Here is a 24,911-nt window from a genome sequence, read left to right on the forward strand (position 1 = left end):
TGGACGGGTTTTTCATGTAGCTTTCACCCCGTTCGTTCCAGCTCTGCTCTGCCGCCATCAGAGCTTAAGAAGTGGATCAGCCTGTAGACCGTGGCCAGGTCGGACGGTTGTTGGCCCAGTCCAACAAAGAGCAGCCACTTCCGAGTGCGGGAACTGTTCGCTTATGTCACACAAGGATTAAAATGGATTCAAAAGAACTGCGTACCTGCCAGGACTCATACTATAGAGTGTAAAAACACTTCCACCTGCCGGGACGACCGACGGTCAGAAGCTCGTTTGTCGATAAGAAGCTCACCGTTGTGCTTTCTATAACAGAGCAGTGGGCGGTGGGAAAGCGAGTTTGTGTACACAACGAGATGAAATCTGCTCTCACCCACTCTGTGGGTCACTTTTCCGACGACCGTCACACCAGCATTTTGTTGACTTCATATGAGTTACGACGAATACGAATACCGAATGGGAAGAGAAGATGAATTAAAATTATTAAAATTGAAATTGAGTCATTAATCATGTCGGACGGTTCATAAAAGGATCCATCCGTGATGAAGCCGTTGAAACTAACTTCTCTGCCTTGACAGGCGTGGGACCTTTTGAGTCGAGGGATTAGCCTGCATTTACAGTCAGTGGATGACGCTCCGGTTAAACCAGTGACAAACTAATCTGCAGTACATTAAACCTCGCCGCCGCCGTCGCCGCGTAGACAGTAAGCCTTTTGCCTGTCACAAGCGTTACTTCGAGTAATGCACATTTTAGTTGTGCGGAGAAGGAAAATAACATGGATGCGCGGCTTTGTAGAGAGTATGTCCTTTTTACTGAAGGGTTAGTCAGCTCCAACCAATTATTAAATTTGAAAATATGAACTTACTACATATTAAGCTATAACTTCTATCTCAGAGATGATTAAACTGATTTGCACATGATTAGTGTTTTTTCAAAGAAGTCAAGGGGTTCAAATTGCGTTATCATAATCTAGGGCAAACCTCTAGTATACAATAGAACTAAACTTTTTTCACCATCAATAGATAAAAGTTGAAGCACCTCTAGTGTATCAATCCAACTGCAAACCAGTGGCGTTTCATGTCGCTTAGAGCAACGCCAAATTTTGTTTTGAATAAAAAAAGAGGAATGAAAACGATTCATTCCAGCACGATTTGATTGAAGCATGAATTGCTTCAACACCTTTTCGGGTGACGCAGTGAACCGGATTTTGTCAAACATTTTACAGCAAATCGTTTCCACTAAATGTTGTTGGATCTCTACACCGATTTTTATCACGTTTGAAGCTGTATGGGTGGCACGTTAAAATTTATTCACCCAGTTGTTGTATAGATGCGGAAAAAACGGTAGCAATGTGTCATGAACTCTACCCTCATTGAAAAACGGCTTTGATCTGTTGGTGGTGTAATACTTTTTCAATAGAAGTTTGTGTTTAATCACTTTTTTGTAGTTCTGAATATAAAAAAAATGTTGTTTCAGTCAACTGTAAAAAGTAAGTATGATCCAACAACTGAAGCAGCAACCGCAGACTGATAAGAGATAGTGTTTATTGAAATAATATCATATTTTTACAGTGATGCGACAAAAGTTGATGTACCTGAGGTTTGCGATATAATTAATGCATAGACATACAGTGTTACACTTTTTCCACACTTGCGTAGCTTTTTCTTTTAAGTTTTATTTGACGCTCTTCCTTTCTCTTTTATTTATTATTTACTAGCTGACCCGACAAACTTCGTATTGCCACAAATTAACCTGTGTTGTACATAAATCATGAATCTCGGATGATCTTCACAATCTCGAGTTTTGCAAGCCCCCCAGTGGGCGGCGCTTCCGACGGCGGGTCACCGGCAACTCTCGCGACCGTCTCGTCCTGAATGATCTAGTGTTACTATAGATAGTTTTTGTGGTCTTTTATTGACTAATGTTTTATGGAAGAGTCACGAATTTCTCGAGTTCGATTAGTTTTTGAGTTTCGCAAAAATTTCTGTTTTATTTGTATGAGAGTCCACATCCCCCTACCACAGGGGTGAGAGGTCTCTAACTATCGTAAAATAAATTCAAGACTCCAAAATCTCCCACATGCCAAATTTGGTTCCATTTGCTTGATTAGTTCTCGAGTTATAAGGAAATTTGAATTTCATTTGTATGGGAGCTCCCCTCTTAAAAGGGGAAGGGGTCGTAATTCACCATAGAAAAAATTTCTGCCATCTAAAACTCCCACATGCCAAATTTGGTTCCATTCGATTGATTAGTTCTCGAGTTATGAGGAAATTTGTTTTTCATTTGTATAGGAGCCCCCCCCCCTCTTAAAGTGGGGAAATCCATAGAAAATATACCATAGAAAATATTCTTGCCTACAAAAACACCCACATGATAAATTTGGTTCCATTTGCTTGATTAGTTCTAGAGTTATGAGGAAATTTGTATTTCGTTTGTATGAGAGCCCCCCCTCTTAAAAAGGTAAGGGGTCCTAATTCATCATAGAAAAAATGGCCTCCAAAAACACCCACATGCCAAATATGGTTCCATTTGCTTGATTAGTTCTCGAATCATGAGGAAATTTGTATTTCATTTGTGTAGAAGCACCCCCTCTTAAAGTTGCGAGGGGTCCTAATTCACCATAGAAAATATTTTTGCCTCCAAAAACCTCCACATGCCAAATTTGGTTCTATTTGCTTGATTAGTTCTCGAGTTATGAGGAAATTTGAATTTCATTTGTATAGGAGCCCCCCCTCCTAAAGTGGGTAGGGGTCCCGATCCATCATAGAAAAAATTTTTGTCTCCAAAAACACCCACATGCCAAATTTTGTTCCATTTGCTTGATTAGTTCTCGAGTTATGAGGAAATTTGTATTTAGTTTGTATAGGAACCCCCCCTCTTAAAGTGGGGAGTGGTCCTTATTCACCATAGAAAATATTCTTGCCCTCGAAAACTTTCACATGCCAAATTTTGTTCCATTTGCTTGATTAGTTCTTCAGTTATGAGGAAATTTGTATTTCATGTGTATAGGATCCCCCCTCCTAAAACGGGGAGGGGTCCCAATTTATCGTAGAAAAAGTTTTTGTCACCAAAAACACCCACATGCCAAATTTGGTTCCATTTGCTTCAATACTTCTCGAGTTATGAGGAAAATTGTGTTTCTTTGGTACAGGAGCCCCCCCTCTTAAAGTGGGGAGGGGTCCTAATTTACTATAGAAAATATTCTTGCCCTCGATAACCTTCACATGCCAAATTTGGTTCCATTTGCGTGATTAGTTCTCGAGTTATGAGGAAATTTGTATGGAAGCCCCCCCTTTTAAAGAGGAGAGGAGTTATAATTCCCCTTATAAAGAGGGGAGGGGTCTCAATTTACCATAGAATAAATTCTTGTCACCGAAAACACCCACATGCCAAATTTTGTTCTATTTGCTTGATTAGTTGTCGAGTTATGGAGAAATTTGTGTTTCATTTGTATCGGAGCCCCCCCTCTTAATGGTGGGAGGGGTTTCTAACCATCACTAAAACCTTTCCTGGCCCCAAAAAACCTCTACATGCATATTTTCATGCCGATTGGTTCAGTAGTTTTCGATTCTATAAGAACATACGGACAGACAGACAGACAGACAGAAATCCTTATTTATAGGTATAGACTAGCTGACCCGACAAACTTCGTATTGCCACAAATTAACCTGTGTTGTACATAAATCATGAGTCTCGGATGATCTTTGTCACAATCTCGAGTTTTGCAAGTTTCTGAGGAGTTCAACCTTAGATGATTCATTTTGGCAGTTATGTAACTATGAAAGCATCCCAGGTAACCAATAAGCGTCACCAATGCTATTCAAATGTAGGCCAATAAGCATTTAAGTCGCCTTAAAAGCTACTTAAATGCTATTTTGGCAAAATATACAACTACTTTACTGATAACCTTCTTATAGTGCTGACAATGCTAATTTACAGCTAATTTACCGACACGAAGAATTTGAATACAATTTTGGATGCCAATTTACAATAACTATGCGGACAAAAAGCTAATATACAACAACGTGCAGTATAAAATGCCAGATACGCTGATTTGCTGCTTATGTTAATGCTTATTAGTTACCAGGAATGGGTAGTTTAATATACAAATTTGCAATTTTTTCTCACAGTAAAGTAGAAAACAACTCCCCTGTCCCCTCATTGCATAGCCAGGAAGCGGATAGTAATATTCGCCATGATTGTACAACATTTCGCCGAATACCATTTTGCGAAAAACCTTAAGCGGAATGTACCATTTCACGGAAAACTTTTTTGTGAAAAGTACCATTTTGCGACCCTCTCCTTACTCGCTGTCGCACGTTCCAGGAAACCCAGGTAGACCTAGGAAAACAAATAAACCTAGACAGTAGTGATTTCTGCGGGGAGTTGCCTCCCTCGCGGCCGTCTCGTCCTGAATGATCTAGTGTTACTATAGATAGTTCGTGTGGTCTTGTTATTGACTAATGTTTCATGGAAGAGCCTCAAATTTCTCGAGTTCGATTAGTTTTTGAGTTTCGCAAAAATTTCTGTTTAATTTGTATGAGAGTCCATATCCCCCTACCACAGGGGTGAAAGGTCTCTAACTATCATAAAATAAATTCAAGACTCCAAAATTTCCCACATGCCAAATTTGGTTCCATTTGCTTGATTAGTTCTCGAGTTATAAGGAAATTTAACTTCATTTGTATTGGAGCCCCCCTCCTAAACAGAGGAGGGGTCTTAATTCATGATAGAAAAAATTTCTGCCCCCTGAAAGCCCCACATGCCAAATTTTGTTCCATTTGCTTGATTAGTTCTCGAGATAAGAGGAAATTTGCTTTTCATTTGTATGGAAGCCCACCCTCTTAAAGGGGAGATGGGTCATAACTCGCTTTCTAAAGAGGAGAGGGGTCTCAATTCACCATAGAAAAAAATCTTGCCTCCAAAACCGCTTACATGTTAACTTTGGTTCCATTTGCTTGATTAGTTCTCGAGTTATGAGGAAATTTGTTTTTCATTTGTATAGGATTCCCCCCTCCTAAAATGGGGAGGGGTTCTAGTTCACCATAGAAAATAATTTTGCCTACAAAAACACCCACATGCTAAACTTGGTTCCATTTGCTTGATTAGTTCTAGAGTTATGAGGAAATTTGTTTTTCATTTGTATAGGAGCCCCCCCCCCTCCTAAAGTGGTGAGGGGTCCTAACTCATCATAGAAAAAGTTCTTGCCTCCAAAAACACCTACATGCCAAATTTGGTTCCATTTACTTGATTAGTTCTCCAGTTATGAGGAAATTTGTATTTCGTTTGTATAGGAGCCCCCCCCCCTCTTAAAGTGGGGAGGGGTCCTAATTCACCATAGAAAATATACTTGCCCTCTAAAGCTTTCACATGCCAAATTTGGTTCCATTTGCTTGATTAGTTCTCGAGTTATGAGGAAATTTGTATTTCATTTGTATGGACGCCCCCTCCCCTCTTAAAGGGGAGAGGAGTCGTAATTCCCCTTCTAAAGAGGGGAGGGGTCCCAATTTACCGTAGAATAAATTCTTGTCACCAAAAACACCCACATGCCAAATTTTGTTCCATTTACTTGATTAGTTCTCGAGTTATGCAGAAATTTGTGTTTCATTTGTATGGGAGCCCCCCTTTTAGTGGGGGAGGGATCTCTAACCATCATAAGAACCTTCCCTGGCCCCAAAAATGTCTACATGCAAATTTTCACGCCGATTGGTTCAGTAGTTTTCGATTCTATAAGGCACATTCGGACAGACAGACAGAAATCCATTTTGATAGGCATAGATTTGTATGGGAGCCCCCCCCCCCTCTTAGTGGGGGAAGGGATCTCTAACCATCATAAGAACCTTCCCTGGTCCCAAAAACCCCTATATGCAAATTTTCACTCCGATCGGTTCAGTAGTTTTCGATTCTATAAGGAACATACGAACAGACAGACAGACAGAAATCCATTTTTGTAGGTATAGATTTATTCTCTCACGCTCACTCACAGTTACGTATCGCACGAGAGAATTCTTATGCTGTTCAACTGTGAATTTGTATGTATATGTGAAGCAAAGCAGATTGTGATCAAGCGGGAAGAAATATGTGTGAGTTTTGTGCTTCTTGCTCTGAAAACAGAAAAACTCACGCGTGAGTTTCTTCTGCATAGAATCAAGTTAACATCCTTCACAGTTGATTTTGATTTTTGATGAGTTTTGAGATTTTGAGTTTTTAACATCACTGCATGGCCGTTAAATCCAAGATGGCCGCCAATTTGTTTTTTCACTCCATTTGAAAGCCCTACCCTTCCTCTTTTTCAAAATCGTGTCGTTTGTGATTTATTTCATAACAAAATTTGAAAATATCACAATAATTATTTATATGAAAACTGTGAACCTTTCTACAGTAACTGGTTAAAATTAGGCGTGCATTGACAATAACTGAATAAAAAGTTTATGAATGTTTCTTGCAGCATGTTTCTTTCCAATGGTGGTCTTAAAATGAAAATCGGTTGGGAGCTCATGGCGAAAACGGCGATTTATTAATAAAATCCAATATGGCGATAAAATCCAAATTTTTTTGGATTTTTGCTTCATTTGACAGCCCTGCTCTTTTTCTTTACAGAACCGGGCAATTTGTTAGTTGTATCATTGCAAATTTAGGAAATATCACATGATGCAGATCTCAAGGTTTGCTAAAAATTTAACTTTTTTGAGACTGTCAGGCCCCTTGGCGAACGACTGGTTCACTATTTCAAGGTTTCAATTGAATTGCATTTTTTGGCGTTTTTATTGTTCCATTGTAAGTTTTTATTGCACCATGTGTAGAATACATTGATTTCATTTTGGAACGTTTCGAAGTTTTTTTCATTAGTTATTTCGATGAACAGCTTCATGTCGTCTGCATAAACAAGAACACGTATTGAATTAAGAAGAAAGGATATGCCATTTACATATTGGATGAAGAGATGAGAACCCAGGTGAGAACCTTGAGGAACTCCAGAAGTGACTTGTATTGGTTTGGAGAAGGTGTTTTGAAAGCGAACGTTTTGTGAGATATGACCCAGCAAACCACATCTTAAATATTGCTAAACAAACTCGAAATCGTACATAAAGCTTAATAAAGCGCACTCTACTTTACATTTATTCGTACAAAGTGATAGTAACTGATTCATATACGATTTTCGTCACAGAATTGTATAGCATTATGGAACTAATCGTGTTGAGTCGGATTTCATCGTATACAAATACTTATGAATGTGGATTGTTTTCATATAATTTCCAGTATGTACAGGGGTTAGACAAAATGATCGGGACAGGCATACTTACTTACTTAGGTGGCTTGCCGTCCTAAGACAAAGCCTGTTGAACAAAATTTCTCCATGTAACTCGGTTGAGGACTACCGCTCTCCAATTCCTCGGACACCGAGTACTCTCCGCCAGATCTCGCTCCACCTGGTCTAACCATCTTGCTCGCTGCGCTCCTGGTCGTCTTGTTCCTACCGGATTTAAGGCGAACACCATCTTTGCAGGGCAGTTGTCCCGCATTCTTGCAACATGCCCTGCCCATCGCATCCGTCCAGCTTTAGCCACCTTCTGGATACTGGGTTCGCCATAGAGCTGTGCGAGTTCATGCTTCATCCTCCGCCTCCATACTCCGTTCTCCTGTACGCCGCCGAAGATCGTTCTTAGCACTCGTCGTTCGAAAACTCCGAGCACTCGCAGGTCCTCCTCGAGCATTGTCCATGTTTCATGCCCGTAGAGAACAACCGGTCTAATAAGCGTCTTGTACAGGGTGCACTTTGTACGGGGACTTAGTCTGCTCGACCGCAATTGCTTGTGGAGCCCATAGTAAGCACGACTTCCGCTGATAATACGCCTCCGAATCTCACGGCTGGTATCATTGTCCGCCGTTACCAGTGAGCCAAGGTAGACAAATTCATCGACTACCTCAAACTCATCGCCGTCGATCAATATACTACTGCCCAAGCGGTGTCGTTCGGCCTCGGTTCCGCTGGCCAGCATGTACTTTGTTTTAGACGTATTTACCTTTAACCCAATCTTTTCTGCTTCGCGCTTTAGTCTGGTGTACTGTTCAGCCACCGCCACAGATGTCCTGCCGATAATATCCATGTCATCGGCAAAGCAGACGAATTGACTAGATTTGTTGAATATCGTGCCCCGCGTGTTGATATCCGCTCGGTTCATAACACCTTGTAGCGCTATGTTGAACAGCAGGCATGAAAGACCATCACCTTGACGAAGCCCTCTGTGTGATTCGAATGAACTTGACAATCCACCCGAAATCCGAACACAGCACTGCGTACCATCCATCGTAGATTTAATCAGTTTGATGAGCTTCCTGGGGAAGCTGTTCTCGTCCATGATTTTCCATAGCTCTTTCCGGTCGATGGTATCATATGCGGCTTTGAAGTCAACGAATAAATGATGCGTGGGAACTCTGTATTCACGGCCCTTTTGGAGGATTTGCCGCAGTGTAAATATTTGATCCGTTGTAGACCGACCTTCGACGAAGCCGGCTTGATAAGTTCCCACAAATCTATTCGCAATTGGTGATAGACGGCGGAAAATGATTTGGGACAGCACTTTATAGGCGGCATTGAGAACGGTGATCGCTCGATAGTTCTCACAGTCCAACTTGTCGCCCTTTTTATAGATCGGGCAGATAACCCCATCTTTCCACTCCTCCGGTAGCTGTTCCGTATCCCAAATTCTAACAATTAGTCGGTGTAGACAAACGGCCAGCTTTTCTGGTCCCATTTTAATAAGCTCCGCTCCGATGCCATCTTTTCCAGCTGACTTGTTGTTCTTTAGCTGCATGATGGCCTCCTTAACTTCGCCTATCGTTGGGGCTGGCACCTCTTCCCCGTTTGCTGCACCGTCGAAATCGCTTTCCCCGCCGCCATGGTTTTCCGCCTGGGCGCCATTCAGGTGTTCGTCGAAGTGCTGCTTCCACCTATCCGTCACCTCACGATCGTCCGTCAGAATACTGCCAGTCTTATCCCGACACATTTCGGCTCGCGGCACAAAGCCTTTGCGGGATCCGTTCAGTTTCTGGTAGAACTTCCGCGTTTCCTGAGAACGATGCAGCCGCTCCAACTCCGCATATTCCTGCTCTTCCAGGTTGCGCTTTTTCTCCCGAAAGATTTGGTTTCGCTGCATCTTCTTCTGTTTGTGTCTTTCCACGTTCTGACGTGTGGCACTGCGCATCTTGGCCGCCCGCGCAGCGTTCTCCTCATCCATCACCCTCCTACATTCATCGTCAAACCAATCGTTCCGCTGATTCCGGGCCACATGCCCGATGGAGCTCTCCGCTACACTGCTGATGGCTGTTTTGATAGTGTTCCAACAGTCCTCGAGAGGGGCTTCGTCCAGCTCGTCCTCTTCCGGCAGTGCAGCTTCGAGTGAATGCGCGTAGTTTGCGGCGACGTCTGGCTGCTTCAGCCGCGCGAGATCTAACCGAGGCTGGCGTCGGTACCGAATGTTGTTCACAACGGAGAGTCTTGGGCGCATCATCGGGACAGGCATAATTTTGATGAAATTCAAACGGTCATAACTTCCACAAAATTAGACATTTTTAGATGAAACCAATTGCATTCGACGGGGATATCTTTCTAGTTTTTCTAAAATATTTCAAGATTTGCAGTAGTCATTGCACACCGAAGATAATCCGGGTTATCTGGGGGTATGTCAAAAACTGAGTTTTTTCATCGCGTGTATCTTTTTCTGTCATGGAAATTTATGCATATTCATATTTTATCCCAAAACTAGGTTTCATTTCCAGTCGATTGGTGAAAAAAGAACGGAAATCCGACGAGAAACAACCAAGTTACGGCCATTTTCATAAAATCAGTACTAGTAACATCTATTGCTCTGGCCAGTTTAGGACATGACGCAAACCATGTCAATATAAGCATCAAACGTTTAGGTTTTATGAGCCATTGACACTGGAAGCATTCCCAGGTCCGCAGCGTGCCATGGCAACCCTGTAGCATGTTGTAGGTACCACGGCGGAAGTGGTCGTTTCAGGGAATATTCGAAATCATGTCAATATGGCAGGATTTGCAACCTTCGTAAATTTTTGAAGTTTGACATCCATATTGGAATGGTTTTGGTCATATTTTAAAATGGTCATAAAGGTGAGACATTACTGGCAATATTTCCAGAACTGATTTCACTAAAATGGCCAAATCTCGGTTGTTTCTCGCCGGATTTCCATTCTTTTTTCACCAATCGACTGGAAATGAAACCTAGTTTTGGGATAAAATATGAATATTAATAAATTTCCATGACAGAAAAAGATACAGGCGGTTAAAAAAATCAGTTTTTGACAGTCCCCCAGACAACCCGGATTATCTCCAGTGTCCGCTGACTATTGCAAATTTTGAAACATTTTAGGAAAACTATGAAAATTTTATAATCGAATGCAATTGGTTTCATCTAAAAATGTTCAATTTTGTAAAAGTTATGACCGTTTGAATTTCATCAAAATTTTGCCTGTCCCGATCATTTTGTCTAACCCCTGTATATCGCCTCCAAAACAGTACGCATATGCTAGTTTCGTACATCGAATGCGATTTTTCTAGATATATATCGGTACATATATCATATTTGTTACTTTGACATACGTACGAAAATGTTTGCTGGGGAATGTAGTCATTTCAAAAGTGTTTCTTCTATTCCTATTTTTCCAATTTAAAGACTAGTTTATATATGTGTACTCTCTCTACTTTCGCCAGGTGTGCGATTGAAATCTCTCCAAGTAGTGCCTGCACCTCGTGATTCATATCCCAAGTAGCACAGTTTTGGCACTTTTAGTTGAAGAAACTCGTTTACGACTGAAATTGGTTCTAAATCAGTTTCCACAACTGCTTTATAACAGCTGTGCTAGTAGTGATGCTACTAACGCCACTCTCCGCTAACCGTTTCTACTCCGCAGTCCTTGTAGAGGACTACCGGTCTGATTAGCGTTTTGTAGCTTTGTGCAGCGGCGTATGTTCCTTGATTGAAACGCCTTGCGGTAAGAACCGAAGGTTCGACTTCCAACTTGAATACGTCGTTGAATGTCTTTACTCGTATTATTGTCGGCGGTGACTAGAGATCCCAAATATATGAACTCATTGACCACTTACAGTTCATTGCCGTCGATAGTCAGGCGAACGTTGTTTTCTCTAGAGCTTCATCCTATCGTATATTTAATTTTAATCTAATCTTCCTAACCTCCGTCGTCGCAAAGTTTGTAATCATGATATTGTAGTCGTCTGCGAAGACTAGGATTTGGCTACTTTTGCCACGATGCTAACAAAGTTCGATTGCGAAGCCTACGCCATGGCAGACTGCTAACAGCTTCCTGGGTAAAAGTTTTCGACGGCAATTAAAGGGGAAAGGTGATAGATATTTTTTCGCATTTTGAAATTGGGAGAGTTGGATACTAAAACTCTAATGTACCAATTTGGTAGGCTTGAAAACACTGTTGCAAATCGAGCGAGAATCAAACGATGCCGACTCGTACTTGAGCGAGCGTAAGAGGTAAAGCATCCACCGCTTACTACACTGTCGCAAGCGTACAACAAACAACCGCGGTTGCTGTGTGCATACTTTCTTCTACTGTCACACTCGCAAAAACACAACCTTACAGCGTCGTTTTGCGCAGACCGCTCACGAAACCAACAGCTCGAGAGTTGTCAACAGCCCGTCAGCGTGAGTAGGATGTATGGCTACAGATTTTGCTTTACTTCTTCTTTTCTTCTACATCTTACGTCCTCGCTTCACAGGCGGATGCGAGTTCGGGCCTTCGTGAGCATTTAGTATCAATATCAACTGTTTGGATCGCAATGACGAGCGTTGGCGACGACAGTGGCGATAGCTAAATATACACTCGTAAAACTCATCGCAAGGCATAAAAAATATGAAATGGAGTCCAAGAGAGATGCTCTTGCCAGTGCGTTCATTAGAACGAGAACGTGTGTGTGGGAAACTTAGTTCACATCGGTGCGGGCTTCGCACCCCTGCTGGAAAAGCCACATATTTTTATTGCCACCGGGAACTTTAACCTGGAGATTTTCGAAAACGAATATCTGGAAAGACGTTGGCGGCCTTTCCTGAATCAATACGATTGTTCCGTGCTGTTTTGGCCGGATTAGGAACCGCTGCCATTATGAACGACGTTATAAATCAGAAAAAAATAATTTGTTTGTCAAAGTCAGAATACAGAATTTAATAAAAATTGACTTTAATCAAGAAGTACGATAAGGAAATAATAAAAATACTTCTGCAGTCCATTTAATTATTCAATTTTCTTCACCAGACTTATTCTCCCCATGAAAAAAATAAATTAGCTTGACCTATATTATAGTGGATAAAAGCAAAATGGTTCACATTTCAATTACTGCTTATAATGTCGTCATCAAGGTGGCAGAAGCGAAGAAAGCGTATTTCTATTTTGTGTACGTTGAGGCGCCGGTCTGATAAAAACCACGTAAACTGAGTAACAATAAAAAAAATTATAATTCACGGCACAGTTTCAGACGACTGTTGATGCAATTCCGCAATAGTTTACAATATTGCGCAGCAAATCGCGGAAATTAAAAAAAACACACATAATAAATTCATAAAAAGGTCGCGGTTTTATGTACGGCAGCAGCTAGTTTACCTTAAAGTAAGAAAACTTTAAATAAGTACCTACGTTAAGTTCGCTCGAATTCAAATTTACTACCGTATCTGCCACGGGGAAACCCTTGCAGAGCCAATAAAAAAAGGGAGGAAACAAAGCGCAGAGAACGAAACTGTAATTGAAAATATAATAACGAAATAAAAACCGGTGGAATTGCAGTGGCTTCCATCGAAAGGTTAAAACCATTTCACAGACAAACAGACGCTATCAGCATTGAGCTGTTACGTTACTTTAATTATTTACCAAGGTAGACCCATTGCGCGACGCTATCACTTACACACGGAGTCGCAGATCTTAAACCACAGTTATGCTCCGTTCAAAATGTCAAGAAAATTAATCTTTTCTTTTTTTTCTGTGTCACTCCGGTTGCAACCGCCAATAGATGTGTCCGGTCGTAGGTAGGTTTGTGGATGAGTGGGTGGTTGGTTCACTTTCTCAGTGAAATTATTAGTTTTCGTAGCAGCAGCAGCAGCGGTCCCCGAAGGTTTTGCACCGTCGCAATTCGAAATGGAAAAGAAGTCAAACGGGGCAGCGAACCGAGAGGACAAGGAAAGAACTCTCTACAACAATGGCTTATGTTCTTGTTTCGAACGACGACGACGACCGACCTTTCGCCGGTTTGGTTCTGTCGAGTACACATACACACATGCACATATCCCAGCTAGCATTTTCATATGTATAAAAAAGGTAAAAATCAGCATTACGTACAGATATACATGCTAAATAAATCGTATTTCAAGCGCAAAATTGGCATATCTGTACTATTTTGGAGGCGATATACGTGATTACGAATAATTTTGAGCGTTACGACTATATAAGTATTTATATACGATAATATCCGATTAAGCGTGAGTCGCTCCGTACTACTCTACGATTTTGTGCTGAAAATCGTATGTATGTCAGTCATTATCATTATATACGACAAAAAATCATCTTGATCCCACTTTATCCAGCTTTAGTTACGATTTCGAGTTTGTTAGGAGATATTTACGACAGTTTCCGTACATTTATATACGAGTTGGTGCTGGCTGGGATGTTACCGGGTAATCATAAATTAAAATTTACATGCTCTCAACCGACCTCGGTCCGACCAGCATCGAGCCCGACCAAGATGGCAGCGGATAACGAGTTCCACCGCCTTTGCCGTTATTCACAGTGCAGTAGTATTGTGTTGCTTCAGAGTTAGTTTTATTAAATTTAAAACGTACTGCAGATAAATTATGCTCGCTTTTATTTGTCAGGGCATGTCGCGCAAAGTGACATGTTTTTATCTCTGCTGCGTACTGTCAAAAAAACGAAAATGAATTTGGGCACACCTTACCTTGGAAAAGCGATGATTGCAAGTTGCTCGAGCCAGAACACATTCATCTGCAAGGGACAACGCAAAACTTCACCCGAACAACAGCTCATTTCTAAAGTGGCCTTTGCCACCTCCTTTCGACCAACAATGACTCCTTCACCATACCACGGCCATCACGGCACGGATGGGCAGCTTGTCAATTTTGTAGCTCCGTGGGAGCGCAAACAAGTGACAATCAAAAGCAGAGCCCGCGAGAGCTTGCCAATCAATTTTCCGCGGGCTGCCGTAAAATGGCTTTGATTGCCACGTTCGGTTCGGCTCGGTTCGGTTCGGTTCGTCGTAATCCTTGCCGGAACAACCGGCATGACGGCAGCTGAATTTTTCATTTCGCCTGGCTTTGCGGCAGCGGATTCGCTCCAAAACGCCGGCGGATCTGCGATTGAGTAATGTTTACAACGTGCCCATTTGGTGTGCTGCACTGTCCATCTTTGGCCGTGGGGTGTGTGGGGGTGGCGGGAGAAGTGCCGGCGGGCAATTGGGACGTTATTCAAAAACCACTTTCCAAAGGCTAAAGGCGGTCGGTCGCTTGCACCGCGCGGCAAACGGCGAGATGATTCTGATTCGTAGAGTGCATTGCAATTGGCAATTGATCCAATTTTTTTGTTCTCGTTCGGCCTAACGGAACGGACTAGAACATGACGGGAAACACTGCCGATAGTGGCCCTGCCGGATATATGCTTCTATGTTCGTGTAAATACCGCTATTCAAATGGTTGTGTTTTTCGCCAGCTGTGCCGGAATTGTTGCTACTACTTTTACCAGAACCAATATGAGCGGATTGTTTGTCTAACTGATGGATAGCATGTACCTAACGTTTGGTCAACAGTTTTGGTTCCCACAGACGAACAACTTGACGGAACAACTTTTTCAAATTTGGTTAGGCTGCTTTATACATGAATTTGTTTTTTTTTTGGTAATAAATTTAGTAGAAAAAGGCATTTTAAACTTTCTGGATTTTGTTTGAGGTGAAACAGAACGTAATAGACAGTGAATAAATTATGAAAATCCTAAAAAAATTTGGAAACCTTGAGTCAGTATTTCTACAGACAATCGCTTAGAACCGGATCTTCGAGATGAGATATAATTTTAATAAATAAATTTGTTCTTTGCCTGATCATCTACTGTTTCCGCTCTCGAGTCGCCCGGTAAACAGACAAAAAAAGGAATTGTGTATCAACAAAACAGTCAGTATACAGTGCTTAGCTGCTGGGAGAGCATTAAAATTGCCAACGAAATGCTGAATATCAGGCATGAATATTAAATTTATTCTCCGCAAGGAAGCGCCGGTCGTCGTCGCCGCCGGTTTACGATTGGCTGCTGCGGCTAAAAGTTAAAACCGAGCGAGAGGCTTGCTAACAGCCGAATAATTAGTGCGACGTAACGCATACGAAGTTGTTTTAATGTGACAAATTATTCTTAAGGGATTGGGGTTTTGCGAGCCTTTAATGCAAGTTTATTACTGTTTACAGCGCCGAATTACACTGCACTTCGATAATTCTGAATGGAAATTTTTATTCTCTTTCGTCATAGTCAGTCAGTCTAAAAATGATCTGAGGGCAATTGGATTTGACTTTGTATGGATTGGAATAGGAACACTTCCGTAACTTTCTTCACCAAAAACGAAAGCGAAAGCGATTAAAATAAATAAACGAAAATGTGATGAAAAAATGACAGATCAGTGATAAAAATGGCGAAAAAGTTGAAAAATGGCGATGAAAAGTTGACAAAAACGACGAAAAGGCGCCATAGCAGGGACAAGCGGCAAAGAAATGTTTAATAAGTGTTAAACAGACGATAAAACATGCAAAAAGATGGCGAACATACATCAGAAAGACGACAAGAAAAATGATAAAAAGACAAAAAATAAACAATATTTTTGTTGATTTGACAAAAAACAGGAGGAAAGATGATATCAACAAGAAATGCAGGAAAGGTGGCAAAATGACAACGAAAAGACGCCAAATCAGCAACAAAAAATGACAAGAAGCCGTCGAAAACAGACAGACGTTCAGAAAAACACGTTCAAAAACGATGAAAATACGACGCAAAACTGGCAAATAGACCATGAAAAGTAAACAAAAATACGACAGAGAAATGACAGAAAGACGACGCATACGGAGAAAAGGCTATGGTCCAAAGTAACAATTCGAAGTTTTATTACGTTCATATAGTGGTTTTCATGACTAATTTCATAAAACCGCTGATAAACCCGAGCAGGAGCGAAGAGCAAAATAATATGAAAACAATATCAAACTGTGTTATAATGCTATATTTTGTTATTGAATAGATATGGAGATACATTGATAACACATTTAGTTATTAAGTAGATATTTAAAACGGTGGTTGTAAGATGAGTTTAATAACTGATTTTGTTATCATATCTTATTTTGGCCTTAAAATGACATTCGATATAATATTTTTTAATGATTAAAGAGATTTTAGATTATAAATATTTTATAAAATGATTTTTTAATATCCCATATACTACTGCATTTGTTATTCAATACCTTAATAATACTAAAATATGTTATTCTAAACTCTGAATACAGTCATGTTACTGCTTTGTCTTTCAAATAACACAAGTAGTTATTCTTTTGGCCTTAAAGGAGTAAAATTTTGAAATTATTTTTTGTTATTTTACCAACTATGTCAGCCAAAACAAGACCAAATTTTGATATGAGTTATTGGATTTCCAATAACACATTTTGCTATTATTTTGCTCTTCGGTCCTGCTCGGGAAACCATGAGCTGTACCAGAACTTTCTGATGACCGCTATAAAACTGCCTTCTGACAATGTCACTCCTCAGAATGCTTTCATAACCTCTATAAGAATCAGATTATATGCTAAAGTAGTCGTATTGCGCTCTGCTGGAAGCAGCAATAATACCCATTAACCTTTCGCTGCTTGACAGCCACCGCCATAATTTAACAAAGCTTTTCGCTTTTCGTTCTGGTCAAAGCTAAATCAGTTCGCCCGCTTTGTCAACTTGAAAATACATCCGTGAGCAGAAAAGTTAAAGTTATACTGTCAGATCAGTCTGATCGATTTGGTTTATAGTGACCATAATAAAATATCCGCTAGAATAATTGACAAATTTTAAGCAATCTTAGTTCGTTTGCAGCATATGCGCATTAAATTTTATTGAGGATATTGATATGATATGTGGATAAAATCAACGCGTCATCGAAATTTTGCAATTTTCGAAAACAGTTTGTTTTAACAAAATAAATATATTCCGTTAGTCAATCTCAATTACTAGCAAAATCATTTTGGCAGGTGACAGGAAAATCGATTGATAATACCTATAACTTTCTTTCTGCAAAACACTTTGTGTTGATGAATTTTTGTTTGCGAGCTAAAACAAAATACTGGAATATGGTAGGGTTACGGACCCTCTTCGTCATACGTAAGCACGATCCATATTTTATTGCATATTTTATTGAGCTTTTATAAGAATTAAACCGCAAATACTCAAGTTTTTTACATCAGCCAAATCTGACACATCTTGCCTGTACATGTATACACATTTAGCCCGAAAAATTTTCATGCTCCAGCTGGAGTTCGTCATACGAAAATTCACTTCGTCATAAGCAAGATTTCTTTCGTTTATCCTGGACAGACAGCAATTATTTACAAAAATCTATGCACGGATTCTTTGAGCTGTGTGCAAGAGCTACCCAACTACTATAAAAAAGTGGAAATAGTTTGAATCACAGTTCAAAATCTCAAGTAGTTACTCTTCGTCATACTCAAACTTCTCTTCGTCATACTCAGAACTGGTAGAAAAATCAAGAGCACTTCTATTTTTTGAACAAATAGTGAAAAATAGTAATTTTCTAACATAATCTTTTCCTCGATAGTGAAGAGACAATCCATAAATATCAATACCAGGTTAGTTTGACTGTAATTCGCATCAAAATTGGTTATAATGCTGGTTTCTTGTCGATATGTCTGGAAAGTAGACGAAGACCCGCCGTAGACGAACCTACATTTTGCATAATAGCGGCAATAAACCGATTTGGTCATGGTGTTAGCTGTATAAAACTGTATAAACAGATTTCTTGCAGTTTGACAAGCAACCGCGATAAGATCAATTTTAATTGGAGCGCCATTTTGTATTACTGCGCTACACTTATGGAAAATTTATAAGAGACCTGGTGTCACCAACTAGTTTTATCATGGTAATATAAGCAATCATAATAAATTTGCTTTATAAACAGTTTTATTATGGTTTTCTAGCTAGTAATAAGGATGTTTTGACTTGTATGCTCTTGCTATTGGTATTGAGTAATACCATAATAAAACCATAGGTAATGATTATTACCGCAATAAAACCTTTATAAAATTCAAGTAAAACCAACTGGATTTAGAATTGTTACTTGGGATAATTCCGCCTCCCAGTTGGTTTCGAGGTATGACGCTGGCCTAATAAGCCAGTCGTCATATGTTCGAATCTCGACTAGGAGAGGCTGTTAGAGGCAATAGGATCGTAGCATCTGGCACTGCAATTGTGTTGCACTCTAACAGCTGGCTGCGAAGTCTGTCGTATAAAAAACAGAAGGCCAATTTCCGATAACAGAATGTAGCACCTAGGCTTTGCTTTTTGCTTTTTACTTGGGATACTATGCCGAATATACAACAATGACATGGCGAAAAGACGACGGTAGATTAATGACAAAACAGCAAATTGACAACAAAAAGACGACGAATTGACAGTAAAAGATAGTGAAAAGGAGACAGAAATAGTAAAGAAGAAGAAGTAAAGACAAGTAGGCGAAAAGATAGCAAAACTACGGTGGAAAGATGCAGAAAAACGTAAAAAATGGAAAAGAAATACAGTAAAAAACGACGAAAATATTATAAATATGTAAATGCAGAAAAGACAATGAATAGACGATATAAAACAGAGACAAGAAAGGCTACAAATGATGACACCACCAAACCAAAAACGCCACAAAAAACGATAAAAATGACAACAAATCGCCGAAAAGAAATAAAAAAGAAATAAGGATGCCAGAAAGTTAGATGTTAAAACTACTGATTTTCCATCAGCAAAACGTGGCATCACTGTTGCCAGCAAATATAATTAATAAACACTCAGTGATGCCAGCGCCAGTACAGTCTATGAATTTTAAAGTCTTTTGTTTCGCCCCTTCTTAGGCGGTGATGTGGTTGTCTTTCTGATCGCGTTAATCATATGAATATTATAATTGTAACTTTCTGGAGTTTAACGAGAGCACTGGCAAAATCATCGCTACTTTCGGAACTATGTGATGAGGTGATAATTACCGGGACAATTAATGCAATTCACTGTAACGCTGTAAAAATGGACTGTTTTCGAATGGCAAAAAAAAAACTACAAAAATGAATTTAACGGAATAAATTTTTCTTGAATTCTACGTTTATTGAGCAAGTAGAGAAAAAATGGCAGCGTTATCAGTTGATTTGTGGCAACCGTGGCGAAACAGTCAAACAACTACGCTCGATACTTTGTTCGTACTGCCAGCTTTGGATCGGAGTGAAGAAGCTGGACATGGTTAGGCACTTTCTGTCCGCCGAATATAGGCTGATTCGACATTTCAACGTCCTCTCCTTTCTGGAGAAAGGTGAGAGCGTCAAACGGAAGCCTGATTATGGCCACCCGATGGTGCTGCGCGACCATAAAGTACAGCAGAAGTGGAAGAGGAAGACCGAGAGCCGCGGTTCCGCGTCTTGGCCCGGGAGATCGGAGCAATCAGGCAAATGGTGATGAAGCGTCTGTCAAGACCGCCTGTGTCGGAATACCACTCAATCTACTAGAAGAAGCGGCTGAAGGTGCTGGTGAAAAATATCATCCGATCAAGCGCTACGTTGCACAGTGGGACCATTCTGAAAAAAGACGGCCAAAGGATTTTCTCGCCTTTCCTGACGTTCTTGAGCTTGAGATGTTTTTGAAGAAGTTACTTAAAATACTCTTTTGCATCTTTTTGCTTCTTCTTACAATTCGATATGAAGGGGATATTACACTTGAAATAAATAACTTTTTGTAGGAACTAGTTAGCAATTTATTGTGTTCAGCAAACTTGTAGAACTATAAATTTTATCAAACTGTCAGTTTGAAGTTTGTAGAGCATGTCAAACCAGTTAGATGAGGTTTTGTGTACAAAATGGATAATAAACTGATTTTAAGGGGTCACCATAGAAAGCCAATTATATCTCGTAAACCATACGACGTAGATATCTAGTACATTCGGCAAAGTTTGATAAAATTTATAGTTTTACAATTTTGCTGAACACATGAACTTGCTATCTAGTTCCCACAAAAAGTTAATTTTTTCAAGTGTTAATCCCCTTAATATCAAAATTGTAAGAAAAAGTAAAAAGATGTAAAGAGTATTTTAAGTTACTTCTCCGAAGACATCTAGACTTTCGACCGTCTTTTCTATGGTCCCCCTGTGCGTAGCGATCATAACGGATAACGAGGCCTATTTGACGCCGGATGGCAACGACTGGCAGGGGATCGAGTACTTTACGTCTCCTATCAAGGTGGTAAGCGATGTAGTCAAATATATCTTCCACTCCAAACTCGGGGGTGGAGCTGACAGTACGAACAAAGCATCGAGCGTAGTTGCTAGATTGTTTTCGCCATGGATGCGGCAAATCAACTGATAAAGCCTTGTAAATTATTTCTGTAATTTGTTATATAAATATTTTAAGTCTCAAACATGAAGTGCATTGCCAAGTTTTGTATCAACCACTGTAGAGTATTCGAAATGTGTCACCGTTCCGGCATCACTTGTCTATAAGGAATAAATCTCTCAACTTGGGAGGAAAATGCACTTGGGAGAAAGTTACAGTACTGACTGACAGTAAACTGGTGCATTGCAGGAAAAAAAGCGTAAAAAATGCCTTCTTCCACAATTGATAACATCCCGATTCCTGGTACGGATTCAGAGCGTGTCATCGCCTTCTTTCCGGTGTTGTTTCCCGAAGCGTTTGGAAAGGTCATTCACTCACTCACTATACCCAGCGAACGGATTGTGGACTCGACTCCCGTCAGAAAGTAGCGCCTACTCTGGCCGTCCATGTTTTCCGCCACCAGCTAAGAAAAGAACCGATGGATATGGTGTGCATAGTAACGAGCTCTCTATCCCACTCCATTGCATACCGGGAAATGCTATCGACGACGGGACTTACGGTATGTGTAAATATGCATGTGCCAAAAAGAGCTCTTTCGCAGTATGAATACGAAATGAGCAAACTCGGGGAAAAACATAATAAATAAAGTTCAGGGATTTTATTCGGTCCGGTGGCGGTTGGTGTCCATGTTCGTTTTCTGCTAGAATTTTGATGGGACAGATAATCCGCCCCGGACTATAGTAAAAATAGCTCGTAACGCCTGGACAGTGTAAGGGGGAAATCCTTGACGTCACAGTGTTGCACTTTTTTCAGTGGGGAGAAATTTTATTAAATTTTTATTTTATATATATAAAAATTACTAACCAGCTCTTAGATTTACGATCCAGCAATCTCAATTCGAGAAAATACGATTTGATAACAGAAGTAAACTTTACTTCCCCTACTTCCCAGGGGAATATCATCAAGGATTAACAGAACAAATTGGATAAATTAATATTTCACCGTGCCGATGGACGGTACACGGTACTTAAAGGAAACGTTTTCTCTCGTTCCCTGAGTAGGATGTATGAATACAACATGAACACGTGTCTTTTACGATGCGTTCTCACATTCATGTGAGGATGTAGGATTGCCTTAAGTAACTTTAGGCTAACCTCCTTGGCGGCGAATGCCAGGCGGAGAGCCCGCTCCACTGCTGCTCGGCCGGCCGGTTGGCTGGTGATGGAAATCAATTTAATACGTGAGCGGCGTATGAATCCTCGGGACCCGACGCGACGTGGGAACCGTCTTCGGTATCCCCCTAATGCCAATCAACAACACCCTGGGGAAGGGAAAACATTACTCCAACCAAACCTGCCCCCGGTGAGCGGAGTTGGGTTGAGCTCGACGGGTTTTCTGGGGTGGGTGCTAGGCCATGAAATAATCCGGCAAAAACATTTGACCCGTAATTAATGAATTAGGGGCTTCACTTCGACCCCACATTTTTGGGATTATCAACCACGATTGCGAAGTAGTTTGCTTAGTATGTGTGTGCGTGTACGCGTGAATGTCCAGGATTATGGACGATTTAATCACACAGTTTGGCTGGTTTGACTAATTGAAAACTTTTTGTTAAAATATTTGATGCCTGTAGGGGCTGGCGACGTTCCAGCGCAGCGGTGGTGTGAGTATCAAGTCTGGCTAAGAGGATTACGACAGCTGGGAATGTCTACAGCGGTAGCAGGATGCTATTCATGGCACAAAAGAGATTTGCTAAGGTAATCAACGAACGGTTATCAGAGGAGAGATTATACCATCAATTATACAGGTGCTAGGCTAGTTTGGTCAGTTTTTTTAGAAGCTCAAGCTTGGCGTCATCAATCATCATATTATCCTGGCGGTGCCAGACTGCTTTTTCAAGAAATAATAACATACAATTACCGAAATGATGAAACAGTTGTTTAATATTAATAAGCAATGTTAGCCATGTTTGTAATTTGTCCGACATACCCGAAGAAAAAAATCTGAATAATATTAACAACAAACATGTATATCAAACAATATAAATATGAATTACATAGTAATGGCACTTACGCCAAAAAAAGCAAAACATCCACTGTTATTGTTGGCATTGAATAACAATTTTCTGGCAACTATTTTCCACGAAAATATCTACCAGCGATAGGGAGCGAGCGATCTGCTCGTATTGTTGTTATTCCTTTCTATGTGAAAACCTTCCAAAAGGAAGACAAAATTGAAAAAAACTCTGTTATTTCTACATCAGTGTGGTACCTCTAGTGTCCTCATAGGTCCGGATAGCCGCATACTCGTTGGCACGTATCTGCACGTAACTGCCTATGACCACAGTCGATGATTTGTCTGAAAGAGCAGCATGTTTTAAATAAATTCAACAATTTGACAAAATTATCTCAAAAAGCCCCGTCGCAGTTCTCTAAGGAACATCAGAATAACTCCACGTGACGTATGTTCATATACAAAATTCTCTGCCGCATCCTGTTTCATAGACTGAGGCCGTTGCAGGAAACCTTTGTTGGTGAATATCAGTGCGGTTTATCTGGGGTTTAATGACGGACCAAATTCACCTTGAAACAAATCCTTGCAGATTTGCAGACTCGCCAATATGTTTATAGACTTCAAGGCGCCGTACGATTAAGTTAAACGAAATGAGCTATGGTGAATTAGGCTTCAAGAAGGTTTTTCAACAAAACGGATTAGATTGAAATTAAAGTAACATTGAGAGGCTCTCTTTGGCGTCCCTCTCTTCATAATATTACGGCGACAAAAACGCATTTTAATGAAAATTTTCTCAACGATTAGCTAAATAGTGACCGCCCAAGTAACAATTCTATATCCACTTGGTTTTACTTGAATTTAATCATTACATCTGGTTTTATTGTGGCATTGCGCAATACCAAGAGGACACTTGTAGCTAGCTAGAAAACCACAATAAAACTGTTAATAAAGTAAATTTATTGTGATGGTTATATTACCAAGTTAACACTGTAGTTGGTTGTACCACGTCTCTTACAAACTTGCCATACGTGTGGCGTATCAATACAATATGACGCACCAATCGAAATTGATTTTATTGCGGTTGCTGGTCAAACCGCAATAAATCTGTTAGTCATATAGAGGTATTAAAACGGTAAACCAATTAAATTTATTGCGACTATAAACTACTAAAATTGGTTAATTATTCTATGGGATATTTTATTATGGTCGCTGCAAAACAAATCGATCAGGATGATCTGACAGTAAAACTTTAACTTTTCTACTCATGAATATATATATTTTCAAGTTAACAAACGCGGACGGATTCAGCTCTTCAGCTAGCTGTATGCTTTATAGCTTTGTAGCGAAAAGCTTAATCGGTTTAATTGCTGCTTTCAGCAGACCATGATAAAACTACTTCAGCTTATGACCTGATTCTTATTGAGGTTATGAAAACCTTCGGAAGATTGGGCCACTTGGTCTGAAGGCAGTTTCATAGCGGTCATCAGAAAGTTCTGGTGGAGCTCATAGTTTTATAAGCGGGTTAATGGAATTTGTCATGAAAACCACTAGTGGAACGTAATAAAACTTAAAATTGTTACTTGGGTGATTCATGCCAAGCTGATATTTTAAAGTACATATGCATCGCCGTGGCAAGTGCAAGAGAAGAGGCACAAAGAAAATCTCTCATTGTTACTTAGGCCCTTTTGAAAAGTTATGCGAGAATTCTACTATTAATTTTATTCACGATAGATAGGGTACGGTAGGACATTTTTAGCCTGTTTCTAAATTCAACTATTTATTACTACCACTATTTTCTCAATAATGAAACTAATCTAATATTGTTGTTGTTGTTATTAGTTTATTAGGACTTTTTAAATAATCTAATATTGTTTGTAAAAAGAACATCAAAACCAGCTGTTCTTCCACTAGAACTAGGCCTCGGCCGAAAAAAGAAGCAATCGTTTAATGGGCTGAAAATGCCCTCCCATACCTTACGTAATTCACTTACGACTTGCAGGCTTTATCAGTGTCTGTTTTCGAAATTTGAAACTTTCGAAATTCAATTCAATCATGAAAAAAGTTCCCAAGTAACAATTCTAAATTTTATTACATTCCTCTAGTGGTTTTCATGAACAATTTCATAAGGCCGCTAATAAAACTGTGAGCTCCACCAAAACTTCCTGATGGCCGCTAAAAACTGGCCTCGGACCAAAAGGCCCACTCTTCAGAAGATTTTTATAACCTCTTCAAGAATCCGGCTGTAAGCTT

The 24,911-nt window shown here is 40.1% G+C and overlaps 1 protein-coding gene across 3 annotated transcripts in view; it reads left to right on the forward strand.

Moving 5' to 3' along the window:
* LOC128743911 (cell adhesion molecule Dscam2-like) overlaps nucleotides 1–24,911 on the forward strand; it is a 765,320-nt gene that overhangs the window by 383,969 nt on the left and 356,440 nt on the right. The window lies entirely within an intron of this gene.

This window comes from Sabethes cyaneus, chromosome 3, assembly GCF_943734655.1.
Source record: "Sabethes cyaneus chromosome 3, idSabCyanKW18_F2, whole genome shotgun sequence".
Taxonomy (NCBI): domain Eukaryota; kingdom Metazoa; phylum Arthropoda; class Insecta; order Diptera; family Culicidae; genus Sabethes; species Sabethes cyaneus.